At 39.5% G+C, this 13,464-nt stretch overlaps 1 long non-coding RNA gene across 1 annotated transcript; it reads left to right on the forward strand.

The window, feature by feature from the left end:
- Positions 1 to 1,673: 1,673 nt before the first annotated feature.
- LOC110369023 lies at positions 1,674 to 11,477 on the forward strand. Its single transcript, XR_002428619.2, has 3 exons — positions 1,674 to 1,734; positions 1,933 to 1,995; positions 11,455 to 11,477. It is a non-coding gene; the product is annotated as an uncharacterized LOC110369023 (long non-coding RNA).
- Positions 11,478 to 13,464: the final 1,987 nt, after the last annotated feature.

Genomic DNA, 13,464 nt, shown 5'->3' on the forward strand with positions numbered 1-13,464 from the left:
TGGGTCCTTCAAAGTATTGACTCAAGGGTTTTAAAATCTGCTTATTTCACACTTCTTTGATTTTTACATGATTTAAACATGTTTTAAAAACTATACTTTTTTTTTTTTTTTACACCGCACCATTATACAGTACTTTGTATTGGTCAAGCACACAAAAAACCCAGTTTCAAGTTTTTGGTTGTATCGTCACAAAATATTGAAACGGTCATGGTTTATAAATAATTTTGCAAGGTACTGTACAAATGCATACTTTAAAAATACACGTAAAACACATTTGTCCTCTGTACCAAGGACAATTTTGCTCTCATTCAGTCTTATCCCCCCTACATTCTCCACTCTTGTCTGGGCTGGAGACCAATCCAACCAATCCCTTTCTCCCATCCCTTCCAGCTTGTTGCTATCTCTAAGCAGTTGGACTAATCCACTCCTCCCTATGTCTCTCATACCTGCTCCAGTCAGCGGTACCAAGGATTATCTCCTCTCAACCCCCATGTTCAGGTAGCAAAGCTAAGGAGGAAACTGCTACTCTCAATGTAATGTCAAACTAAAAATGTTTAAAGTGGAAATGGCTGTGAAAAAAATATTTTTTTAGTGAAGGGGATGGAAGAAAATTGGTCCACACACAGGCAATGATTTGCAAGGGCAAAGTGATTTTTTTTTTTCCTGATCGATTTTGGGGTTATTGTAGTGTCAATCATCAAAATTTGGTTGGATTTGGTTTAATAGATGATTTGCTGGCTTACAGCCCAAAAAGGTTTTTACTTTCATGAAACTATAAATTATCATATTGATATTTACCTTGTTTAAAAATGTAAGCTGTTTCTAAGGTTTGACATTTTTCACATTAGATTCTTAGTAATTTAAAATGTAACAGACATAATGTACAATTTTTTTAAAAAAAGTATTTTTTCTGTATATTTCAATGGATGATTAAATAACACTTATACCAACAAAAATAGGTTCACATTGAGCAACTGCCTATCGACCGGAACCCACCAAGCTGCTGCATGATCCACCCTGAATGGTGACCGAATGGGCAGAAACTTGAATCAGATATTTTTTTTCACCGTTTATCATTCCCAACAACAGTCCTCAGTGTTTTCCCTCAGAGGCAAAAATCCCCAACTTAGTTTTCAAGTTCTTTCTACCTTACTACTACCAATTCCTTTCTCAAATTATATGCATTTAAAGCAAGTTATGAAAACTAAGCATTTCTGGATTGTCTAGGTCTCCAACAATAGGTGGAAGATGTTGAATCTCTATGCACCAATGCAGAAACATAACATAAAAAATATGCTAACATCAAAGGAAGTGTGTTAGCATTTTAATGCTGAATGGAACAGAGAGAAAGAAACTAACAGGGGAATGGAGCAGATATATAATGGAAAACATTACTAAGTGGTTGGGATTTACGTTTTAGCTGGGCGCTTGCATTACAACTCAGTGGTATTTTCTTTCGTGTGACTTTTGTCAGTTTTTTCTAATATTTTGTTAATCACTGGACACTGGTGGTAGAGGCCAGAGGAGATAGGGAAGCCAGGTGGAGTCTGCGAGCGTGGAGAAGGAGATGGAGTGGAGGTGGGTTGAAGCTCAGCTGAAGATCCGGAGAATCCATGGATGTAGAGTTTTATAAGCAAAGGCTTGCAGGATGATTGGCTGAACAAGGATGAAGACTTGACGCAGATTGGCTGGAGCACAGGCGTATGACGAGATAATCAGGACGGAGCAACTGAAGTGAGTCTTTCAGTTTGAATTTACGTCTAAACTCCATTTAATCAGCCTGGATAAGCTGAAAAGTACCAAGTGACACCTCATACCGGTCCAAAAGTCAAAGAGAAAAGTTGCCACCTTTTCTTTATGGTAATACCTTTAAATATTTGGTTTAAGCCCTTTTAATGTCACAGTCTGTATGTGTGTCCATCACCACTCAAGCTACTGTAGATCGACATCACCATATCTAAAGATGCACCAACCAACTGTTCAAAACCTGAATGGGTAAGTACTGTCTTGAATAGCTTTGATTGACCATCAGCTGATACAAGTTTTAAACATCAGTTATTTTCCGTTTTATGAAAGGCATCAAATCTAAGAGCTCCCAGCAAATACTTTGATGCACTTTTGAGTTTAATAAATAGTCAGATAAAGGTTAGAAACATGTGCTTTAATGCATTAATGGTGAAAACCTTGTAATTCTTTCACTTCTCCACAAGAAAAATTAACCCTACCAAGAAGCACATTTTTCTTTAGGAAAAACATCTGAATTGATCAAAGTTGGCTTTAGTAGTTCAGACCTCAAAGAAAACTGGAAATCAATACTGACCAAGAAAAGTCTGATTGGTGCATCTTTAGCCATAGCTCATGATGAAGATGAAGGTAAAGCAGAGAGAGTTTGACTATACTGCAACATATAAACACAGGGTATTTCAAAGTGATTTACGGGAAAAAAAAAAACAAAGAAACAGAGGGGGGCGAAAAATATGAAATACATCACAGCACAAGTGTTACAAATATATGACAAACACATGATAGGAAGATGTGGTAAAATTATAAATCTAAGCAAATAAACAGTTAAGACATGACATAAAGGATAAAGCACAGTGATGTTTCCTAAAATCAGTCAGCAGTCTCTGTAAATCTTAAGTATCCAGGTAGTTGCATCCTCCCTGGCTTGAAGAGCAGTTTGAAGATATATATGAAGACCTGTGGAGTCTACATGGTTCTTATTTGACCAAAACCTCTGAAATGGTATTAGGCCAAATACCATTCATTGCCCCATAGGTCATTAATAAGGCTTTCAATTTTGTTCCTTGACAAACAGGCAGCCAGTGCAGTGAGCGGTGGACTGGGGTAATGTGAAACAACTTTCCTTGTGTTGGTGAATAATTTGGGGACCAGCATTTCAACCAGACAGTTCCAACTCATCCACGCTACTTGGTTGACTTTTTAACAAAGACCTGTGTATATGCCAACATAATATTGTCATCTACATAAAATAAACACATGTAGTAGGGTCTTGAAATCCTCTTTTGATAGAAAGTCTTTTTGGGGGGCAATGTTTCAAAAGTGTTGGTATGCTGATCTATTGATAGACTTGTTTTAATTGTTAAAATTCAAGTCAGAGTCCATGACAACACCTATTGCTTTTGTTGTGATCTTTATCCTATGATATCTTGTTGAATGCTGATTACTTTGCCTTTTTGCACCGTTGGCAATGACTTTCTTTTCTTGCATGAGGTTGGAGAAAATTTTTATCCATTTACTTTTGAAAATTCTGGAAGTATTGACTTGGTGACTTAAACTGACTATGGTGGAGTAATGACACAGAAATATCAAGTTGTATGTTATCTGCATAGCGTAGGATGTTGTAGTACTGCATGGTCCCAACCAGTGGGATGATTAAGATGTTCAAAAAGTGGCCCAAGAATGGAGTCTTGAGGAATCTCAAAATGGATCTAGCTTGATATGATTAATAATTACCAAATGACACAAAGTAATCATGGTCTATCAAATAAGACCTGAACAACTGTAGCACAGTATCAGACAATCTGCCCACTTTCCCCATCTGTCAGTCATTGAGACCCAGTAAGAACACTGAAGACATTTTTGAAGAATCATACACAATAAGTGCAATCAACACATCAGTCAACAATCATCATTTCATCCATTCACAATATTTCTATTGTTTATTTTGCTGAAATATTATAGTGCTTACTTTTCTTTCAGTTTATCATCCAGTCATACAAAGGCATTATGTTTGTCACAAAGGTAATATGGATTCAAGATTTTGTAAAAAAGCTTCCATACTTATTTATTGCATTTTTACACAATGTACTTATAGATGACCGGTACCATAAATTCAGCTTGAAATATTTAACTATGAGTAAATGGGTAATTGATTTGAGACTGTATAAAATTATGGTAATTGCAGTAGGTTTTAAAAAGGATAAAAGAAGAAAAAGGAATATTCCCTCACAAGCGTAGTCTTAGCCTATAGGCGGTAGTTGATTCACAGTCCATTCTGGGTTATATCTTGATTTCTATTCCATTTATTCCACTTGATGCCTTCTTATTCAACCCCTTCTCCCCAAAACACTTTCCTATCCAATTTTCTCTCTTTCTCTCCCATCTTCTCTTCTCTCTCTCCTCCCCCTCCTACCTCTTGCTGTTCGGTTTAGATTCAGGGATGGAAAGCTTCATAAACAATTTTCTCCCTTTGCTGTTGAGCCACTTTTACCCTGGCAATGTGTGAACGCCATGCCAATTTCCTGAATCCATACTTCACAGCCTCCATACCCCCTGCAACACACTTTCTTCCTCCCCCACTCCTCACTCCCTCTGTCCGTCGAAACAATGTCCATGTCAAGACAATTATATCCCCTGACTGCCACACACACTAACTTGCTGTGTTTACCACCGAAGGGCTGGTGGCAGCAAAGCAATTTCCTCCTGATGTGAATGCTGTATCTCTCTCCCTCGCTCTCATTCACAGTCTCTCGTGGCTCCTCTGGCCCTGCAGACATCTGATCTCATAAGCGATATATCTGCTGTTATAGCCACTGGCACCTCCTTGCATCTGGTCACCAGCTCTGCCAGTGCTGGTTATTTCTGCTGGGAGGTGGCAGAAACGTGACAGGCAAAGCAGCAGCAAGAGCAGCAGTACAAACCAACGGCCACCAGCTCCACGCTCGGGGCAAGGCGTACGCACCATTCTTCCCTCAAAACCTGCAGGCTCTTCCTGCACCTGCTAGGCCCCTGACTCTTATTCCTAAAGTGTTGCCATCTTGATTTCACAAGTCACGTACATTTTCTTGCCACTTCCACTCTGGGCTCGGTTACAGAAACGAGCAGTCAAACGAGCAGCCAAACTCACAACTTTATGAAAGCGTCCATTATGGCCCTACGTGTGAGCAGCCCTCCCTTACAGCTGCTGTCTGCTCGGAAAAGTTGGATATAAGAGGTGATTTATCCCTGCAGAGATGAGAGAATGTTTAAAGTGGTTAGAAGCTAAAGCCTGGAGCTAAGCATTGGAAAAACATGGCGGTACACAAACTTTATGTAAATGTAGAGAACCCAGTTAATATTTCCTTGATGTAGATAAAGTATCCATATATTCATATGAAATTTGTTTATATTTGGCTATTTTGCTGGTGCCAGCTAATAGGATTGAGAAGATAAGTTGTAAATAAATGCTGATGCCTGAGGGTAAAAAAGACTGTGTCTTAAACCCAGGGTCACTAAACATTTTAAATGTAGCAATCTCAGACTTTTCCAAATTCAACCCCAGACTTCTTAGGTTTTTGTGGTCATTTTAAAGTAATAAAGACAACAATTTACTATCAATTGTGGCACATATTTTGGTATAGTTTAACAGTGACCATTCAGCAGAAAAGAATGACACAAGGAAGCAAGGAAGTATGAAAGAACACATGGAAGTAAAGGTAGGGAAGAAAGGAAAAAAAGAAATCAAGGAAAATTTGAGGGAAAGGATGTAGGGCCAAAGAAGAGAAGTAAGAACACCAGGAAGGAAGGGTATAAAGAAGGTCAAGGAAAAAAATAAAAGATCAAGGAGGGGCACAAGGGACAAATAGACATGAGACAGAAGGAAAGAAGGAAGGTGCTGGAGAAAATTCACAGTCATTTGAATACCTGGATACCCACCCAGTCTTTTTGGGCATTGTAATACTTATGCCACGCCAGTGAGTGGTACGGTAACACTGCCAAAGAAGTAATGAAGGAAGAGGAAGGAAGAATAGCGGGGAGGAAAAAAGGCAAACATAGCAGAGATATTTGGCTATTTTGTATAGACCACCTTGTTGTCGGTCTGCACAAACACCTCTTTTCTCATTCCTGTGCTGTAGAGGGTTAGTATAAAATCCACAATGAATTGAAAAGTTTCTGAAAAACAACCGCAACTCAGTAGTGAAGGCATCTAAAATGCATTTTGAACTCTCTCATTAGCCAGGCCAATAGGTTGTTTTATTAGTGAACTTTGTCAAGAAAACAAGACAACAACAACCACTGCCTTTCTTAGTTGAAAATAAGCCATCCATTGTTGCCAATTGGCTGTTTATCTGTCATTGGGTGAGAGGTGAGGTACACCAGTTTGGACCAGTTGAATGGTAAATGGCTTGTACTTGTATAGCGCTTTAGCTTGTCTGTTGACCCCAAAGCGTTTTACAGTACAGTCATTCCTTCATTCACACACTGATGGTGTTGAGCTATGTTGGTAGCCACAGCTGCCCTGGGGCAGACTAACAGGCTGACATACATCGGCACCACCGGGCCCTCTGACCACTACCAGAAGGCAATTCAGGTGAAGTGTCTCTCCCAAGAACACAACTGAGATAATCAGAACAAACTGGCAACCTGCCAATTGCAGGATGAACTCCCTAACTCCTGCGACACTGTCACGCCAACCTAATAGTCATATTTTTGACTCTTTTTGGACTGCAGAGATACCACAGTCTGGGATTCAAACCCAGGTCCTTCCTCCTCCAACGTAACAATGCTACCAACTGTCTCACTGTGCAGTCCTAATTGATGCGCCTCAAAAATATATACTGAGGTTTAACTTCAGTAATTAAAATATTTCAAATTCAAAGCCATTTCTTCCTCTTTAAAAAAGTATGAAGTGTGATGATAGAACAAGCTGATGTTTTTTGCACATTAAACTGCTACTCACAGCTTCAATTATTCTAAAACCAACACAGATGAAGTGATAACAATGTTGTAAACTGCATCAGCTATTTCAAAAGGAGCTCTCTTCAACCTTTTGAGACATTTCACATTGGGTGATATAAAACATACTTAATTGTTAAATGGTGATTACTACAGTATTTTTGTGCAGCTTATTGTCATTGTTATTTGTGCTGACAGGGCTTACATGGGTGTGAATTCTAAATTGAGACTCCAAGCATAACAGGAAGCAGCAATTTAACAATCCAAGCTCAGGCACCACATCCATGTTTGTGGCGTGTTTGCTCGCTGAGACTTGTGCTCAGCAAATGAGTTTGATCTCAGCTGACAGCCCCTGAGAATTCCTCATGTTGGGTCACATGCATTTTCCTCCAGGCTATCCCTTGCAGCAGCAGGAAGTATTTGTGATTCATTTTCTAATCTCCCCCTGTCACAAATGTCATCTTGAAAGAAGAATTGGAGCCAAGCATTTATTGGTGCGGCTTCAGACAATGCATTACTGGTGGTTACTTTGCTTCACAAAGCAGCTCAGGCTACATCATGGGGTTAAATTAAAGGCTAAACCCTTAAATCTAAACATTTGGAGCCCGAATGATTTGTTTTCTTCCATTCATTGTCTTACTGGTGCCTCAGGAAAAAATAAAGAGTATCCTGATGGCTTCATGTAAAGAGTATGACTTACAAACCGCTAAAATGGAGGCCTTACAGTTGTTGCTCTTGTCTCAGGGTGACACTGCCCTTTTTAGGCTTGGGGACATCTGTAATTGCCCATTAAACAGAGGAAATATGGATTAGGTTGAGACAAATCAGTATCCCATATCATCTTTTGAACAAGTTGATCAAAGACAAGCAGGATTATAAAAGTTATCTAAAACACACGGCACAGCGCTAGCATTATTGCACATGGTTGCAATAATGCCCTCAGCAAAGGAAAACAGAAATTTTGTGATTGTAGTGTGTTACGGCCCCTGGCCTCTTGAGACTGTGCAGGCTTGTGTTAGTTATGCAGGTCCAGCTGTGACAGAACACCTTCCTGATTGGCTGCCCGGAGGCTGCAGAGGAACTGCGACCTCATTGGACCAACTGAGGACTGGCAAGCCAATCAGACGCCGACGAGGCCCATCTGTACCATATAAATGACTCCTAAACTCATTCCTTCAGTGGGGGAAGACAGCTAGTAGGAAGCTGCTTGTGCAGTTTCTTTTTCATTTAACACCCCCAAAACCATTAGCCCTTTTCTTTGGTTGTATTGAGTTAAGAGTATTGTGTTTTGGTTGTTGTAAAAACCCTTCCATTGTAAATAAATCTTTTCATATTTCATAAATCTTTTTCTCTGGACACAGTTTTATGTTACCTCCTCTGAACCCCTAGACAGAGGGGTGAAACAGTAGCTTTAAGACAGTAAAGTGCATGGAGATTTTAAAGAAACAAATGCTGACATTGAACTAAAATCTTTTCCTGGGATATTTGTCAATTGTTCGACACAAGGCAAAACCATATTCTGCCACCTGTAAGGTTGACCTGTCCTCAGTTTAAACTATGTGGATATAGGAATAATATGTATCGGAATAATGAGCCTGGACTGCTGCACATCGCCACATTTGTTTGTGCTTATACCTCTACATTATAGAGGAAAACTCTTCTGATTTCATGAGCATTTTTACTTTTATTTAAAAACCCTTATCAGGTGATCCATTATGAGAAAAAAAACTGCTTCTCAAATTGCTGGAAAAATGTTTCTGACAGGTGTTAGAACACGCATTGCACTTTACTAGGTGGTGGGCTGCACATATGAGCAGAAAGCATGGACATTGGGCACTCAACCATCAAAACTGAATTACAGAACAAAGAAGATGGCTGGTCTAAAAAAATCATGGTTTCTTTTACATCATGTGAGTGGTCTGGTGCCTGTATGTCTCTTACTCAATTACTCTAGCACACCCCATCTATTTAGGCATTACTGCAGACCATGTACACTCTTTCTCAGTAGGGCAAGTTTACTCTTATAGCAACATTCATACACAGGGCAGTTTAATGTACCTTACCCGACAACTAAAGAAGACAAAGGGAAAACAACAAATATCCCAAAATCCGTGTGAAGTATAGGATAATGCATCCTGTAACAAGGCAAAAACTGGTTCAGGACTGGTATCAGGACCACAACAAGAACTCCAAGGTGTTCACTTGCCCTCCCAAGATCAAAATCAGGATTAAAACCAGGAAAAAAAGCAACCCACAGATCTGGTGGTCACATCTTGGTCCCAGATATCAAAGCCTCAGGGGTCTAGTGGAGTCCATGCCTCGACAAGTCAGGGCTGCAAAATGGGGAGCAACACATTGTTGGATGACATGACCTCTTTGCAACAACAAACCCCCATATAGAAAAACACTGACAAGCTTCATTTCTTCTTCTCCTAAACAGGGATGTTAGTCTGTGTGTTTATTTAAACTTTGTCATTTAAAGGTAGAGTCAGCGATTTTTCCAGAGGTTTCCCAAAGTCCCTTTTTGAATGAGTGCAAGACAGTCTTACTTGCTAACCTCCACTCCTCAGGGGGATTGCAAGAAAACATCTCCCAAATCCACTCTGGTTTTATTTCTTTCAACTGACGCCTTCCTCTTCTTCTCATAAACTGGAATGGGGTTTACTTCTTGCAACTCTTCACCATGTTCAAAGCTACAATGAACAGCTAACACCGAAGCTAACCGCATGCATAAACACTAGAAGTGTGCATGCACAGCCAGCAAGCAAAAACCAACAAGAATGTGCATGCACACTGCCATAACATAGGCACGTCAGAATGACTGGCATGTGGGACAACCAATAGATAAGCCGATTCCCCCAGAACACGAGGGACAGAGCGTGGTGACGGCAGAACCAAAACTCTGACCAATCCCTGCTATTCAGTGCGAAAGGCAGGGATTAGTCAGACTTTTTACAGGCCTGCATCTCCCATAGAGATCTAATTTTTTAATTTATTTTCCAGGAACCAGAATAGTTGTCTGGGGTTGTTTAACCTTCTGTCTCCATTACTACTACAGGAAATAAGGGCTAAATCAGACAAAGTCAACAGTTGTTGTAGTGAGGTAGCACAATTTTGGGTGGACCCTGAACCAAAGGTCGAGTTTTGTGATGGGAGAATCCAAAATATGTCCTGTTCTGGTTGAACATTCACTGACATATTTCAGTCCTCTCCCAATTTAAATATAACTGCTCAAAGTTTTTGTTAACTCTATGTAAATAGAAAAACTGATAATATGCATTTTTTTGGAAACAACACCGTTATTTAGGATAACTTTCACCATGATGACGTTCAAATACATAAACATTATTAAATAAATACAGCTAAACATTAAGGAAATAAAAAAATAGGTTAATTAAATTAAATTAAGCATATACATCATTAAAGCCATTTGTTAGGGATTTGTACCACTAATGCTGCAATATTTTACAGCACTGATGTCCCAAGAAACAAATCAAAACAATCAGAAAACCCCAGACCTGTTCATCTTTCAGCAATTCTGAGTTTGAAAGAAGTGCCTTTGCTTTGCTCTAACAGTGAATAAACACAGAAGTCTGCTTCAGCAAATTTAATTTAAAGGTTTTTAAAACAACACTTTTCCATGAGGTTTGTAGGGAATCTACATAAGTTCTTAGTTATTAAGTGTGTTCTGCAACAGAATCATCAGTCATGGTTTTATTGCTAAAAATCAGTTTTTATTTTCACAGCTGGGTCTCCTATTCTCTGTATACAAAGGAGTCCAGATTGGTGCAGTTAATTTACAATTCACTCTGGGTACACATTTTCACAAAGTCTGGAAAAATAGTACCTGGTTTTTAAAACATAACTGTGATGAAACAAAGCAATATTAGTGCTGGGTTGGTTTGATTTTACTGTTTTAATTACATTCTGGTCTCTGCTATTGCTACCTAAATCTGTTTTTGGGGAGCTCGCCGTTCTCCTTTTTATTCACTTGAAAGTAAAAAAAAAAGTTTGTTTTGTGTCAGTTCACCAGGACTCCTCATAATCCTCCTCATGATGTAAGTCTAAAGCGAAAGTGCAGTGCTGCAGAACAAAGTGGCCTTTTTTCTGCCGCTCAATCTGTGGCCTCACTCAGAAGGAGAACTTTTCAGAAACTAATTACAGAGAAACCGTCTTCATCACATTGCCATTACAGGGGGAGAGGGGACAGGCCTGCTGACTCCCCGGGCTCCCGTGGCGAGCACAGCTCTGATACACTTAGCCACAGCCCTGCTTTAATTGTGCAGAAAATGTGATTTGTGCCCCAGCCTCACTTTCTAGGGAAAGTGGTGTTCACAGCTGGGGGTGTTCCAGTCACATGAAAAGCTCAGCTTTTCAGCCACCCAGGGACCATTTGAATGTGTGAGTACATCTGTGCTCTTCCCAAGCATCTGTGTTCCTACTTTATAAGTAAATAATAGTTCCCAAATCTAATTATTTATTTTATGTAACCAACATTTAATCACTAAAAAATGTGAGCATGTTAATAGGTAACTCCTCTGTAACTCTTGCTTGCCATCACAAACATTTGGGCTTTCTTTATGCCTCTGTTTCTTCCCTATTGTTTAAGTTGTCTACCCACTGTCATTTTAGTTCATACGTTTGTGGAGAATGTTCTTAGTTTGTTTGTGTGTGTGCGTGCGTGCGTGTGTGTGTGTGTGTGTGTGTGTGTGTGTGTTCTATGTACATATTGTATTATTTCTGTTAGACTTCTTCACCGTGTTTTTCTCTTTTCAGTTCTATTCACCACACACTTTGCCTCAGCAACTCTGTCTTCATTAGTGTCAGCTGGTCCTCATCCCCACCCGATTGTTCATACCTGTAACCCTTGTCGTTTACCACACCTCCCGTCAGTACGGTACAGGTCTATTGGTTTTCTGAGACCTTTGCTGTTTTTTTCCGTTGATTTCATGCTGCCTGTTGCTCCGCCTGATGGTTCGTTGGTCTTCCTCATGGTTTGTTTCCCTGCCCTGTTCTCCATTTGTGCTCCTCTTTTGTACTGTAAATTGTGTTTTTGTATCATTAAAATCTTGCCTTTGTCGTTCTGTTTGCACTTGGGTCCTCCATAAACCTAAACATAATGACAATTACATATTTTATTTTTTGTAAAGAGAATCATCATTTTGAGTTTCCTGCACATTTTTCATGTAAAAACTCCATAATTCACTAGACCCAAATTTATAGAGTTCTCTGCCCTTTATGTTCAGTATTGAATTAGAGGAAAAAAATATAACTCACGGTGGCAGATTTGTCTTTTTTAAGTATGTGTGTAAGTTGAAGGAAAGAACAAAAAAGGAAGGGCACAAAGAAGGGTGAAAAGAAAATAAGGAAAGAAGGGTACAGTCAGGACAGGAAGGAATGAAGACAGAGAAATAAGGATGTAGAAAAAAGGACAAGGGAGGAAGAAAGGTAACAAGGAATGGATTTAGCAAAGGAAGAAATGAAGAGAGGGCAGAATGGGAAGACACAAGAAAGGAAGGAGGGCAACAAGGAAGCAAAGGAGGAAGGCAGTAAAAAGGGGCAAAATTTAGGGGAAGAAGAAAGGAAAGAAAGGATGAAAAGAAAGGGAGAATGATAGGATATATGGAAGCAAAAGAGAAATTGCAGGCAGAAAGAAATTATGTTCATAACGCAGGAAATTAACAAGGAATGAAAGAGGGGGGACAGAAGGAAGACAGAGAGGACACAAAGAAAGAAGAGCAAAGAGAGGACCCAACAATTACACAATAAGATAGCAAATAAACTCTGGAAATGCAAATATTTTTCTGTACTCTTAATTTCGTTTTCAGCAAGAAAATTCTAAAATACAGACAGTTTGAAAAGCCTGTCATTAATACACTTTCTTCTGAGCACTTTAATCATAAAACTGAATTTTTCTCCTATTCTCTATAGAATGCTACACTTAGAGGAAGAAATAAGGATGAAATAAATGTGGACTTCAGCATAAAAAGTTAAGTACTCCCACATACAGCACAAGACTGTTTGATATTAGAAAAACGAGATTAAAAAGGAAGACACAGAGACTGAAAAGAGTGACAGACTTTGAAATATGTTGCAGAAGACAGAAAGAGAATTGTAAAGTGCAAAGACAGGAGAACTAAGAGGAGACATGTTGGCAAAGGAAGAAAGAAACTAAGAGGTGGGGGGTGGGTGGGAGTGAAAGAGACTGATAGGGGGAAAGGAAGAAATCCTTAACATACACCCCTCACCTGGATATAGTGCTTGTGAGTTTCGCTAAAGAAAAACTGCTGATGTGACACCAGGAGCGAGAGCTAGCTTTTTAGCGCAGAGAAAAGTGCTTACTGGCTCTTCTTGTAAGGGAAAAAGGCTTGAGGTACACGCCTCACATATCCTCTTTGTTTGGAGACTTTGCAGTGGCCAGCACTTTCTATCTCGGCCCTATCTGTTCTCCATTTTTTTCATTTTCTTATTCATTCCGTTTGTTCTTCTCCTCCCTCAACACTTTCCGAGGACACAGTTGCAATGCCTGGCAGGCTACTTTTCGGATGGATTTGTTCCAAAATAATCTCTGGCAGTATGGCACTGGCTGAAGTTTACTGTTGCTCCTTGTATTATCAGTGTTTCACAGTGGGAGTGTGGTTATGGATTAGAATCAGTGAGAAGTTGTTGTTTGGGCTGAGAAGAGGCCGTTTCATTTGCCCCTGAATGACATCGCCATGTGCTTGATTTATTAAAGTCCATTCAAAAGATGGTCACATATGTCTTCTCTTAATTTGTCTCAGAATC

The sequence above is a fragment of the Fundulus heteroclitus genome, chromosome 20 (genome assembly GCF_011125445.2).
Source record: "Fundulus heteroclitus isolate FHET01 chromosome 20, MU-UCD_Fhet_4.1, whole genome shotgun sequence".
NCBI classification, from domain to species: Eukaryota; Metazoa; Chordata; class Actinopteri; order Cyprinodontiformes; family Fundulidae; genus Fundulus; species Fundulus heteroclitus.